Here is a 15,657-nt window from a genome sequence, read left to right on the forward strand (position 1 = left end):
ACTTTTTGTGTTTTTCTTTTTACGTGAATTAATGCCCTACTTGATCTTAATACAGTGTGTCTTTTTTTAACATTTTTCAATCATTATACAACTTCCCCTCTACAGAGTAAAATGTTGCACTCTTTACTCTGCTACAGTTATCAATTAAGCCTCAACCTATTTTATACTGTGCTTTGCCTATTTGAAAGTTGCCGATCTACAGGCTCACAGCGCATTGCATCGAGCTTGTAGATCAGCTATATCGAGATTTTAACAAACTATTGTACCATGTTGAATATAGGACATTTCTGCATTGTGGTATTCCATAATGCATTGTTCGTGGGATGGCTGTGACGTCCGAACATGACTATGGAAAGGCTGTTATGTTGCGTTCACACGAGCCAAAAATGCAAAGATTACAGCATATTTGTAACTTTGTTGCTCAACACGAGAGAGAGAGAGAGAGAGAGAGAGAGAGAGAGAGAGAGAGAGAGAGAGAGAGAGAGAGAGAGAGAGAGAGAGAGAGAGAGAGAGAGAGAGAGAGAGAGAGAGAGAGAGAGAGAGAGAGAGAGAGAGAGAGAGAGAGAGAGAGAGAGAGAGATTATTTTGTTTCATACTGTATTTGTATCATACACACAGAGGGAGAGGAGGGGAGGGGAGGGGAGAGGGAGAGAGCCCCCGAGGCAAACAAACGCACATCCACCGCTCTGTCACCCAACAATGAGCCTGACGGTCAGGTGACGGTCACAGACAGTTGAAGCGTGATGATCTTGTGAAGAGCCATTTGTTGAGATTGTAGTATTTATGAAGATCGTCCAACTTCCATTTGGCCAAAGTGAGGTGTAGTGGACCATCACCACATTAAGACTTGCACTGCAAGCCTGACACTTGAGCATCAATGTTCACAGACCAGTGGACCGTGTGCTTATTATCAATAGCTACAGATTAGACAGGGAGACCACACCGTTATTACTTTTTGTCTCCACCAGGCCGAAGACATGGGGAGAGAGAGTATGTTTTGCACTCCGTCCGTCTGTCCTTCCGTCTGTGTACAGCTAATCTCCGGCACCGTTGGCCCGACCGAAGTGTGCACACACACACTCCCTGGATGCCAACGACGGACCTCATTCGATGAACCGTTCCCACTAGGCAGAGGAAGAGATGCCACTTACAAAAATTCCCATCAGCCTCATGGCGGCGCTGTAACAGGCCAATTCATGTTTTTACCTATAACTGCACCAATCTGTGTACATCTTTGTACTGTATGCGCACTCCCTAGAGGCCAAGGAAAAACCTTTGCCTTGCATTTTCCACATCTGCCCGGGGGGGCGGTTAGTATAGGCCATTGACTGAGAGCATTGCGTTATTGACAAACTGATCGAGCAGATGACAGATTGACTGACAACTTAAGTGTCATGCTGATCAGTGAGTTTTCTCAACTTAAGGACTGAACAGCTGGCTGCAACCAAAATAATGTGCAATGCTACAGTACACTCATAGCATAATAAGCAAACACTGGTCATAATAGGTGAACATTAGGCGGAAGTATAGTTGATCTGCAAGCTAACAACGTGTGGCGTTGCGATGGATTGTAAGCTTATAGAACAGCTATTTTCACTCTTGAATGTGCAAAGTATATCTTCTTATTTTCCTTTCGGCTTTTCTGTTCAGGGGTCGCCACAGCGAATCATCTGCCTCCATCTCACCCTGGCCTGTTCTCTTCTATCACACCCACAACTGCATGTCCTCTTTCACTCTTTGGTCTTCCTCTAAATGCCTGCCTGCATTTCCAACCTCAACATCCTACTACCGATAAAATGGTAAATGGTAAATGGTGCATTTATATAGCGCCTTTATCCAAGGCGCTTTACAGAGATTGTGCATTACATTCACCCATTCACACACACATTCATACACCGATGGCAGCGGAAACCATGCAAGGCACCAACTAGCGCATCGGGAGCAATTAGGGGTTCAGTGTCTTGCTCAAGGACACTTCGACAGTAACTCTGGGGGAGCCCGGGTTCGAACTGGCAACCTTACGGTTACCATCCAGGCACTCTACCCCTGCGCCACCGCCGCCCATGGCGATATGCTCGCTATCCCTCCTCTGTACGTGTCCAAACCATCTCAGTCTGGCCTCTTTGGCTTTATCTCCAAAACATCTGACATCTGACGCGCTGAACCTCGTTCCTGATCCTGAATAAGAAAAAAGTTGAAAAGATGTCAATTAGACTTACTTGAAATGTCAAAATGATTCAGTTTATTTTTTAGTTGTTTATTTATGTACTCAGTTTGATTTGGTAGCTCTTTGATTGCTTTTTCTTGAGGCATTTGAAGCAGTTCTTGTTTAAATGTGCCAGGCACAAACCTGGAAAAAGAAACTCATACTTTTATTTACCAAGAAATGTGTCTGAATTTTGAATTCATCACAATCTTTGCTTTGCATTTTGTACTTGACTAGTTCTATTAGGTGCTCTTCAGTGAAAGATGAGGGCTAGGAAAATAAGAATAACAATAATATCATTTGAGTTTTGAACCCATGTACTTTGTAACCTTTTGTTTTGACCAAAATAATATAATGATCCTACTTGCAAACGACGGTTAGGCCTTAGTGCTGCCATCAGGCTTGAGTAATGGCTGATGATCTGATGTAGGATCACACACACACACACACGCACACGCACACGCACACACACACACACACACACTGTACACTCCCAGGAAAATACTGTTTTTATATTCCACGAGCTCCAAAAAACCCCGGAGCAGATGTGCCCACCTGTGGTTTGTTTTTGTCTTCCTACAGGATGAGCAAGGGGAATAAACAACATGCAAAAGGTTCAAAGATAAACCCACTATATGCACCCTCCTGTATACTTCTAGCTGCAGTAAGTTGGGTGAAGAATTGAAGATGTCTTTACTTTTAAAAACTTCTACTCAAGTCGCTTTTTTGTTTGTTTGTTTGTTGTTGTTTTGTCCGCAGGCATTTACATGTTTTCCAGAAAGCAACTATAGCAGTTCATCCGTGCTGGGTGAAAGCCTCCAGTCATAAGGTATACAGTACTGTATACGGTACTGAGCACACACGCACGCACGTCACACGCACACTACTATTATACAACCAAAATAAGTGACTTTCTTATACCGCATGTCGATTTTATTTTATTTCTGCGGATCAAATATTGAGATAATTCAAATTAAAGGTTGACTGTCCCATAAAAGGAGGCCATGGCATGACATTATGCATTTAGCGTGCTCTCCGTCCATCCAAATCCACAGATTTTCCTCATCCAAATGGTACATAATTCCTCACACTCCAAACCAACTGCTAAAACGTCCCCTTTACTTTACCTTTACTTTATTCGTTTATTTAGTCGGGACAGTGTATATTGATGAACATTACATTAAAAATGCAGTGTAAATATACCAGATTTAGCAAAACATGCTAATTTCCATCTGCAGTCCCCAGACATCAATCATCAAACGATACAAACAGGACTGACATACAAATACCTAGTACATTTCAAACGTAATAAGACTAGTAAGAATAAAAAATAAGAAAAGATTAAACTATTATTAGGGTAGGTTTACTCTATTTTGGACTAAGCGTCATACATGATCACACCAACAACTCAATTGTCCTTTAAAAGCTGTGAAAGTTTAAAAGCCCTGGAAGTTTTAGCAGCTAGGCTACAAATTTCCACTGCAAACTGCAAGGACAATGAAAGTCAAAATGTTGCCACATCCTTCTGAAAGACGCGGTCCACGAGGGATGCCAGTACAACAAGGGAGTTATAAGGCCTTTCATTATGAGTTTGCTACACTCGCAGAGCCCCACGTCGTCTCGCCCACGACAAAATCTTCTCAACTAAATTAATTTAAGCACAAAACTATTTTTTCCCGTCAATTCCGAGTTGTCAAGATCAAGACGTTTTTCCCTGGGAATCCTCTGAGAGACTCTTGGATGTGAAGCCGCTTCCCCTCCGTCGCTGCGGCTTTAAGCGATAGCTTTGGCCCTACATTTATTATTTATCCTTGTGGCGGGGAGAGTTGGTGAAAGCAATTTACTCGTATTCATAAGGTAAAACTGAGGCAATTTACCGCTTCCTTTCGACACCTTCTGGTTATTTTCTCCCCCCCATACACGTCACACACACACACACACACACACACACACACACACACACATCTGAGGTCTGAGGTCTATAATGTCAGGCTGTAGCACCGCAAACTGAAGTCTAATCATGGATGGTCCTTCGTATGACAGTGTTGCGCGCCAAAAAAAACAGCAGACCTACAAGCCCACGGGGAGTCGCGTCCGCGACACGTTGTGATCTTATACGTCTGCTATACGTTTTCGCCGTGCGACACACCGCCATGCGATGCGGTATAAATGAGGCTTTGCGAAAATAACAACCCACCGTCGACTGAACGCTTGGCTGAGCCGGGCAGGAGCATGAGGGAGAGACAGGGGACTCATCTAAAGAGAGGAGGGAACCCTGGGGTATTGAGGAGAAAGAGGCGGGCAGCGCCGCGCTCCCTCTGCAAAAACCAATTAGCAAATGACTCCCCGCGCCCCGTTCATGGGAGCGGGGGATAGAGAGGGTGTGGGGTGGGGGACTGAAAGCCGGTAACGACAGCCTCTCTGCAAGCGTAGGTGGGGCGCGCTTGGTTGGTGGGTGGTGATGGACAGGTTTCAAGTGTGCCGCACATGCTGTCTGGCTGATAGATCGTGTGTCTTTTCATGTGTGCGTGCCGTGTGTGTGTGTGTTTTGTGTTTGTCGTTCAGTGGGCACATTTCTTTACATGTGCGGTTATATAATTCCCATCGTCCTTCACTCGCGGCATAATGATTAAAGGACTGTGACATGTGAATATAACGTTTGATACGTACGTAGCCTCGCTGCTCACCGTTGGCTGCTTGTATACAGTCAGTGGATGAGTTTAACCTTATTTAACCTTTTTTTCCTTTTTGAAAAAAACCCCAACTCATTTGAGTCGCTTATATGCATATTGTGAGCCACGCTGGAGAAGGCTTTCGGCAGCTAGAGATGCCTGGAATGTAAATGGAGACGGGATGAGAAAAACGAGGCATGGCAAGCCGTGCAGTGCGTTATCTGAAATCTGTCCGCTCGTGTCCCCAAACAGCGGCCCAAAACAAACAAGACAAAGCACAAGTGCCATCGCTCGGTGAACATCAAGGAATGTGCTAATATTTCCCTCAAGACCTCTTTAGGAGACATAACTCTCCCAAGTCTTTAGCTGGCACGGTCGTGATTCCGCGGCGAGTTCGGGCATCTCCTTAGCACGCACACTGCAGCCCTAAACGTCTTCGGGATGGATAATATGCGCTGTGATGAAGCCTCTGCTCTGAATTAAATCAAATGACTGACAGCTGGGCCGGTGGCAGCCATCGTGAGAAAGGAAGTGGCTTTTCAAGCGTGGGACTACAGCATGCATGAGTATGTGTGGTTATCCATTACGGTGGCTTACAGGCATTGCGTGCAGGCACTGCGACCGCCCACAATGATGGATACCCACAGAGAAAGCCCTGTAAAAGTCGAATCATGCGGATCTCGGGATCTACATGAGAACGGCGTGGCGCCGATCTTAAGAGTTCACACGGCCAGCCGGTGACTGTCAGTCGTCGTGTGAGGATTTGGGCAAGGTTTCAGCTGAGACTCAATGACTTGAAGTTAAATAATATTCCAAAAAGTATAACACACAGTATGTGAACATTCATGTTCTTCTGTGGCCTAGCAGTGTCCACAAGAGACCTGATGTGGACGGACACACGTGCGCACACGCACACGCACACGCACACACACACGCACACACACACACACACACACACACACACACACACACACACACACACACAGCCTACAGAAGGCTCGACTCGTGCAGAGCTACACCTACTTGTCGGCGAAGGGCTTGACCTTTGCCCTGACAAATGCTCTTTCTCCACATTTCTAGTTAGAAGACGCTCTGCTCTGGATAAATTAAATACAAATGAATAAGTCTCTCTCCACTATGCTGTCAAAAAAGTAGGAACAAACAAATGTTATGTATGTATTTTATGTTCTTCAAAATAAACTCCATACAGTGTGTAGAATGGTAAATGGTGCATATTTATATAAATCCTATAGTCTCTTTATATCCAAAGTGCTTTACAATGTGCATCACGTTCGCCCCATTTACAGACCAATTTCTTTTTTTTTTAAGATATTTTTTTGCGGCTTACGCCTTTTATTGGTTTTTGAAGGGACAGACAGTAGGCTGACAGGAAACGGGAGAGAGATGGGGGAAGACATGCAGTAAAGGCCGTGTCGGGCTCGGGAGTCGAACCCGCGGCACACTGCGACTGGATTACCAGTCGGGTGCCCAGACGGTTACGCCACCGCCTGGGCCACAGACCAATGTTGAAGGAAACCAGGCAAGGAACCCAAACTTCCCATCGGGAGCAGTTAAGAGGGTTAAGCGTCTTGCTCCAGGACACTATTTTCAAAAATAGCAGACCTACAAGCTTGTAGCACGCCACTCGGTGGCGCGCTATGAGCTTGTAGATCTTTGATTTTTCAAAAATAGCAGACCTACAAGCTCGTAGCGCGCCACTCGGTGGCGCGCTATTAGCTTGTAGATCTGCTATTTTTCAATAGCTAAAGCATAACATAATGCTAACACCAAAATCCTATAGTCTCTTTATATCCAAAGTGCTTTACAATGTGCATCACGTTCGCCCCATTCACAGACCAACGTTGAAGGAAACCAGGCAAAGGTACCCAAACTTCCCATGGGGAGCAGTTAAGAGGGTTAAGCGTCTTGCTCCAGGACACTTCAAGACTAACCCAGGGGGGCGAGCCGAGGATCGAACTGGGGAACCTTCCCATTCCCAAGCGGCCTCTCTCTCTACCCCCCCCCCCCCCCCCGAACCACCGAGCAGCTCCCCACTTTGACACTATAGTGTCTATACTTCCCTACGAGCCTAATTACCATTGATTTATGTTAATAGGGGGGAATGCGCGGGGTCACGGTGTGAACACCCCCTGGACATAGAAGTACTTAGAGGATATAGAGCTCACTTCCCACAGCCCGGCTGTCTACTGTTCGTCTCCTCTTACGGTTAACGGTGATTTATATTGGTTGTGTTCCGGTGTCGTGGACTGAAAACAGTTGATCTACAAGCCAACAACGTCTTGCAGTGAGACACCTTGTGAGCTTGTAGGTTGACTATTGTCACAGCGCGACACGGTGCACAGCCATGTATAAATCAGAAATTGGTCGTGCAGGACATGACTTAATTAAAAGGGAATTTTGGGACGTATTTATTTATTTATTCATTCGTGAATTGGATTATAATAAACCCCATATGGGACTCACCCCAAACCAGCAGATGAATGTTGATGCCAAGGTTTGTTAATCGCATACCCATAGACTTATTTATTCACAAAGACAACAAGGAAAGAGCATTTGATCTATAACCTTTAATTTAACAAATAGATTAACATTACTGTCCACGAGGAATTGCCCCAGTGAATGAAATAGTTATCCCGCTGGCGTTTATTGACAATGGTCACGGTATACGAGCACACCAATAATGTGATTTGAATCTGATTAAGACAATTCTTTGAGTAAGAGTGGGAGAAGTTAAGTAAACACTTTACTTTGATTATTGTGACGCGATTAAGCTCTTAAACACTCTAAGCATAGTAAGATGTGGCATAGTTTTACTTGCATTAGATAGGATACATGTACTGTACACCAAGCCAGGATACTGACCGGGATACTGACCCTTTGGGATACCGGGATACTGTCGTGTCGTGTCCAGGATACTGACCAGAATACTGACACCAGGATACTGACACTAGGATGAGTTTATAAATCTATGTAGAAAAGAGGAGTATTATTCTACTTTCATTTACCTATTTAACCAATCATCATCATCATTATCCATCATCATGTATGTAGTATCTTTTGGAAACATGATAAAGAATTATGAAAATCATGCTTTTCAACGACGTACTATAGCAGCCTATGTCGTTTTTCGAGGATTTGGACAATACAAAAATGCCGAATTACTGCAGTATGTTGCTTTTCAACATACTATACTAGTACTGTATGTTGTTTTTCGACGATAAAACTAAAATTATGAAAATCATGCTTTTCGACGACATACAGTACTATAGTATGTCATTTTTTACATACTATAGTATGTTGTTTTTCATGGTTTGACGATAAAAAACAATTATGAAAATTCTACTTTTCGATGACATACTATAGTATGTTGTTTTTCGTGGTTTTCGATGATTAAAAAAAAACATAATATAGCCTATGTATATAGTATAGTAGTTTCTTCGATGATAAATCAATTATGAAAATCATGCTTTTCGACGTTTTTAGTTTTTCTACATACTATAATACCCCTATACATACTACTGTACTGTACTGTACTGTACTGTACTGTACTGTACTGTACTGTACTGTACTGTACTGTACTGTACTGTACTGTACTGTACTGTACAATGGGCGGTGGGCCTATAGTTCAGCAGGTAGAGTGACCGCCTACTTGGAATGGTTTCCGGTTTGATCCCCTTATTCCTCCGCAGTCGGTGAGTGTATGTGTGACTGAATGGGTGAATATAATGCAGCTTGCATTATATTAGTTACACACATTGTAAGGTGCTACAGAAAATGTGCCACTTATCCCAGTACGCCGAGCGTGTAAGCACGTCAGGTCAGCGTCACGCAGAAGTCAGTAATCCCAGAAAACAGAACAGTGAAAACGGCAGGACAGAAATAGGCTTTAATATCCAGATGGTAGGAAGAGGATTTCATTTGGGATATATATTTTTTTCTTCTCTAAAACCGATAATGATAACAAGAACGGTACAAGCGGCTTTACAGGGGAGATGGAGAGGTCATGTGTTTAAGAAGATATTTCAGACCTGATATTTTGTCCACCTTGTGTCACAAACCGTGCCGTTTCTCTATTCATATTGGGTTTTCTTGTGTTCCTTATCATATTTTTGTCTACTTTTCAATCTGTTTTCCTGTGATTGTTTTGACATTTCTTAGCTGCAGTTTAGTTTTACTTTACAACTGTGTGCTCTTATTTTGTAGTTCCTAGTATTTTCTGTCTGCCTAGTTTGCCTGCCTTGTCTAATCTGTTTTGTGAATTGTGAATTGTTTCCACCTGTGTAGTTTCCCAGCCTATCCCAGTGTTGATTGTCAGTTGTGTTCACCTGTGTCCTGTTATCCCTGTGTCTATATTTACTCATACAGAAACTATAGTAAAATACGCACATCACTTCGTGGAGGTGCTGGGTTCAAAAAGTAACATAGGAAAAGAGAAGGGAAGCCGCACACTCATATGCTCCAAAGGATACATTTATTGACGACGTTTCGAGCCAAGGCTCTTCATCTGGTCAAACTCAAGATGTCAGTGATCCACCCACTTAAATAGACACCCACGGGTCACGTTACTAGTCAGTGGGTGGAACCAACACAACATGGTCATTAGATCAATTGATGAAATATCATTAAATATAGTGTTACACATTTCTGAAATCCACAGCAGTGGAATAAGCAAAAGGACATCATGATTATTATAGAATCTAGGATAGTGATTCACATAATCAGGTATTATTACTTAGGCAACAATTCAAATATATACAGTATACAATAAAGAAATTATACAAAATGGCTGATGGGGAAGACCTCGTTCATTCCCTTTGGGGACATTGTATTCAAAGTGTAAATCCAAAAGGATTCACGTTGTAGCAATAGTCTATTTAGATCCCCTCCTCGCCTGGGGCATTTTACATGTTCAATCCCCTGATATCTCAGAGTGGCCACAGTGTGTTTAGCGGACAAAAAATGCATTGCAACCGGGCTTTTTGGATCTTGGTTGCGAATGCTACTTCTATGCTCGCTCATGCGTGTTTTTAACGCCCTGTTGGTCTTGCCAACATACCCTAGACCACATGGGCATTTGAGCAAATATATAAACTTTTGGTTGTGCATGTTATAGTGCCCTTGATGTCATAGTTTTTACCCGTGAGTGGGTGCGTGAAAGTGTGGCTCTTAGTGGTGAAGTTGCATATTTACTCCTCCCCTGATTTTTCCATTTCCTTTGCTAGTTCGTCACTGTCAGAAGTGATTCTGCTCCTCGTGTATCCATGATTAATATTAGTATATTACTGGTATTTGAAGTTCCTTGTATGTCTCTTGTTGTTTTTTTTGGAATTAAAAAACCCTTGAATTGAAGTACTCTGCCTGCCTTCGCCTATCTGTCTGCATTTGGTGGGTCCTAAAACTCCTGTCTTTGCACCGTGACACCTTGTACCTCAGTTCAGTGTGGGGCTGGAAGGGAGGACATTAGGTTTTTGCCATTTAGGGCTATTGGTCAAGCTATTAAATTAATTTAACAATTTAGCTGCACTGTAGATGGTTACTATGGGTTGTACAATTAGACAAGGCTTCACAAAATCTGCCAGAATAATTAGAGTTAATTGTGCGAAATTGGACAGTATAGCACACAGCTTTGGAGCGGGGGTTGATGGTGGGGCCTTTTAAACAGAGACGACACCATCAACCATGCTGTTGTTTTCAGGCTAAAAACGCACTGTGCAGGCACACTAAGACAGTGGTTCCCAAAGTGGGGTCCGGGGACCCCCAGGGGTCCTTGAGGGAGTTCCAGGGGGTCCCCAGGTAAATGATAGTTTGGAACCAAATGGACTCTTATGGGTATGTAACTCTGAGAGTGTACCATTTGTACACATATTTGTACCATTTGTACACTCTCAGAGTTAAATTAACATTGATTTTACAATATAGATTGGAATCTCAGAGATATAAATGCCATTAAATGGGGGTCCGTAGCCTATTGCATGTCAAACTCTGGGTCCTTGAAATTAAATGGGTTGAGAATCTCTGCTAGAGCCGTAAAGATCTTCTCTTATGGTGGTCCCTGGCATATCTCTTCAAATGGGGGGTCCGCGGGCTAATAAGTGTCAATTTGGGGGTCCTTCACATGAAAAAGTTTGGAAACCACTGCACTAATTAAGACACACTAAGTGAATGATAATGACATGATACTATGATCATGATATTGACCCGATACTGACCAGTAGCCCTGTCCCAGGAATTTCAGGCCCTGTCACACACAGATATTAAAAAAACAGATGCCTCATTGGCTGCTGCAGTTCGTTGGAGCCATGTGTGTTGACGGGAGGGGCGGAAGAATTTACACTGGTACGCCGGAAGAGTGGACGGCACACTACGTCACGCTGCCACTCAAGTGACTACTGGCCAATCACAGCGCATCTTTTCCGGGACTTATCAGACCCGAACATGCGCTCTGTGAGGCACACTCATGCTTCCGCGGGGCTTCGCAAGGAAGGAATCTCGGGAAATGTTTGCCCTCCCTTGAGCGCTCCACAGCCGAAAGGGGCGTCCCACACTAAGTGCTACCTTTATATGTCTATGCTGTCACAGCCCAGTCGCAGGGATGTCATGCCCTTAGAGTATATATGAATAGAGACGGCACCGGATTTCTCCTCTCATCCACTTGCATTAAGTTGCTCAAAAGCGCATGAGGCGATTTCACTCCTCCTTCCGAGTAGGAACAGAGTGCATTCTGGGAAGAATTGGGCCAAATCGTGAACGTGCTGTGCCGTTGACTATCATTGCACGCGTTCACGTGCGCTCACGTATGAAACAGCGTTCACGTGTCATCATGAACGTGCACAATGATAGTCAACGGACCAGAATTGGCCCAGCGCTGCAATACCAAATTCAGCCACTATGTCCATTTCACCTCAGGGTTTTCCTCCGGGTGCCGTCTCTATTCATATATACTCTAAGGTCATGCCCTGTCACACCAGGCCCCTCTCATAGCACTGTGTGACAAGTATGCCAATCACATGCAGAGCCCAAAAGCCTTGTGACGTGGCCTGACAATGAAGGGACCTGGACACCAGATGGACGGCCCTTCACCAGATGGACGGTTTGGCCAAACATTTTGTGTTTGATTGCTGCTACATCAAACACAAATGTTTGGTCAATGTGACTCCCATTGGAATTGCATTGTGGCCACCATTAATCACAGACGGAACACAGACCTTTTTGATATGTGTGTATGTGTGTATGTGGCCTTAGACCAACACAGGGTTGACAGTGACATGGACTAATACCAACATTGGGGGAATTGGCAATGGCTGAATAAAGAAACTAATCTAGCATAGATAGAAAATAATTTGGGGACCCTCCAACATAACCCCAAGTATCTTAGTAAATGTAATCCTGGTATTGCCTTTACAAACTGTGCAAGCGCCAATCATCATGGCTCGTTGTATGGGACCTGTATGGTGATGCTTCCTGCCAAACGCCGTTTGCCAAAGTGAAAGTACTGATTGCTTGTTTGGTTTAGTTTGGTCTGTTTCTTGCTGAGGGAATTGGGCACTGGGCTTGACTCGACATGGGGACATTAAAATGGTGTGTGTGTGTGGTGTGTGTGTGGTGTGTGTGTGCGCGCGTGTGTGCGCAAGCGCGAGCGGGCGGGCGGGCGTGTGCCGTGTGTGTGTGAATTATGGATGTGGGTGGAAGCCATATAATTTCTCTTTGTCTGATTTAAGCTTTGATATCATCATCCTGCTATGGCCTATATCCCCATGCAGTTCATCAGTTCCCAGCCGTGCCGCATGATAGCTCTCTCTCTCTCCATCCCCCAACCCCCCCCCCCCCCCCCCCCCTCCCACACACACACTGACAGAGACAAACATTGATGATTCATGCTGTAATTTACCCAGTTTGGGGTTGTTTGCTCTGAAAGAAAAAATGCAGAGGAATGGGGTGGGAGTACGATGGGTGGGGGTTGGGGCGTGTGTGTGAATGGGGGGGAGAGAGAGAGAGAGAGAGAGAGAGAGAGAGAGATATAGACGATGAGAAGGGGGTTATAGCTACAGAGAGAGAGAGAGAGAGACTATGAGAAGGGGGTTAGAGTGTGAGGGAGACACTGCACACTAAGAAGAGAAGACTTATTCTATTTTTAGTCTCCAGCTGTGTGAGTCATTCTGAGCAGCATGAGCGCTCGCAAGACGACCCATGCACTAGACTTTGGGGAGTGGTGCGTATATGCGTATACATACGTTTGAGCGTGTCCATGTGTGCATGGGGAGGTGTGTGGGGGGCCAGGGGGGCTATATATGAACCGTACGTCGTCGTCTGTGCCAAGTGCATTATGCCTCCACTGTCTTTGAAGATCCTCTATCTCATATAGGCAGGCGACATGTTAAATATGTACACAGTGGTTGGATTAGCATAAAAGCTCCCGTGGAAAATTATTCCTGATTGGGGGGGCCGGGTGAAGCCTTGATCCAATATACCCCCGGTTTCAAAACCGCGTTTTCCCGAGTGGGATACAGTATGTGTGACCCCCCCCCACCCCGCCCCCCCCCCCCCCCCCCCCCCCCCCCCCCCCGTGACTCACCACCCCACCTCGCTGTCCATGTGATGTGCCGCTGCATGTGCTGACCCAACACACATCCATCCAATATGTGGAACGGCAGAGCCATGGATCAGCATGAGGCACGAGACATGTGACATGTTGTTGTTGTTGTTCTGGACGAGGAATCAAATCCAATCCTTTTTGAGGGGTGATAAGGTTAACGTAAAAAAAAAAAAAGGATGATTACCAAGCCAATGCTAGTTGTGGAAAAATGAACAGACTTTTATGTTTGAATAATAATCGGGATGGATGAAAGAATAAATAAAGGCCCTATTTGCGCAGTGCCTGGTCCAATTTACAATTTAGGCATTTAGAAGAAGCTCTTAATCCAGAGCGACTTACATTAAGCAATAACAAAAAGCATGGCATACATCACATACTGTATATAAAACGTAGTTATCATGAAACATGCGTAAGCTAAGAATGTAACGGAGTATCTATATAATGAAACTATAAACTATACATACTATGCTATATTATACATATGTACTATAAAGTGCTATGACTACATAAAATGCAATTCTAGTGCTGTCTACGTAACATGCTATAAGCCTGTATAAAATGCTATCTAAAAGTGCTATCTAAGGGGCTAGGGCAAGTGCTACGGGCCGTACGTCAATCAATCGTTCAACCCATTAAGACGTCACGTGAGGCAGACTGTACATAAAACCGAGACGAGGGCAGAGAAGAACACAGTAAGTAGCGACCTACAAACACTAGTAAAAACATGCTTACTGTGAATTATTGCTGTGGTTCTGTTGAACAGACGTAACAGTGGATTTATTGTACAGTTTGATGAGCAAAAGGAGACAAGAAACAAAGTCTTCGCAAGGAGATCGAAGGACTTAGACTTTCAGGTCTATAGCAAAGAAGCCTTCAAATCATGATGCTGTTTACTTCGCTGTCAGAGTATAAAACTGAGTCACGTTATCACCTTCTGTTTTTGCAGACATGATGAATTAATCTGTCAGGTTGCTGATGTCCTAATACTGCACAGATGGCATTTGTCCTGAGTTAGTGCCAAGGAATAATAATAATAATTATTATTATTATTATTATTATTATTATTATTATTATTTGAGACGAGTACAGGCCCAGCCCAGCTGGTTCCTAAAGAGACACAATTGTTGGATGAAGATTGTCATGGGTTATAGCCACATGAGACACAAGCCAAAATTCATCCAAAGATGAATTGGAACAGTCTGTGAAAGCAGGGCAAAACGTTGTTGCACTGTGCCAGGACATACTAGGCCACACTGGCAACCTTGACACTGATTCTGTCCATTCTGCAGCATGCAGGTCATGCAATATTTCTCACCTAAGAATCTTTAGTCTTTGGTACCAGCTTCTTTCGGTGGGAATTCTTAATTTGCCGACATTCCTTTTATTGTCAGCAACACAAAACAAAACGGGTCCATCAACAACTTTGAATGTGTGATGGTAATCAATTAACAGGGCGCAAGCGGTGAGACGTTGATTTATTGTATGAATGAAGTTAAAGGAGCATTCAGTGATTTGGGTGATTTGGAAAACCACCCAGTCCGCCCCGGTAACAAAATGTGCACATGCACACGCTCTACAGTGGGGGGAAGTGCAACAGCATGTGCACCAAGGCCCGCCCCCACACATGGAAGGCCCCTCTCATCCTGATTGGATGAAGGCTTTGCCACCCGCCACCAAAACTGAAACTAGGGTTTTTTGACCGCAGGGGCTCACTGGGGACAGGGAGGAACTCCTTATATGGTCAGCACACTCTATAGTAGGGAGGATTATCCAAATAAAAAGAAAAAAGAAAAGTTTTTTTTTCAATGTACAAATATTGATTTCCCCTCCCCCATAAAAAAGAAAAAAAGTTTATTTTTTTAATTTATTTTATTTTTTACATAATAGGTAGTTAAACAACTAGTCGACTAGTAAACTAGGCAAAACTAGTAAAAATGACTAGAAGTGAATGCCCTACCCCTTAGCCACTAGTCTTGCGTTGCCAGACTGTAGCCTCTCGCAATTTCCAAATGCTTCCATACAGTCTGGAGCAACGGAAGCTCTATCATGAGTAAAATATAAAGCGGAAGTGGAGCCTCCTGCCCACTTCCGTTTCGTCTTTACAGTCGCGTACATTTATCCTAATATAAATAGAAATCATGTAAGCATACATATATAGCTTGTTG

The sequence above is a fragment of the Electrona antarctica genome, assembly GCF_951216825.1.
Source record: "Electrona antarctica genome assembly, chromosome: 24".
In the NCBI taxonomy this organism is placed as follows: Eukaryota; Metazoa; Chordata; class Actinopteri; order Myctophiformes; family Myctophidae; genus Electrona; species Electrona antarctica.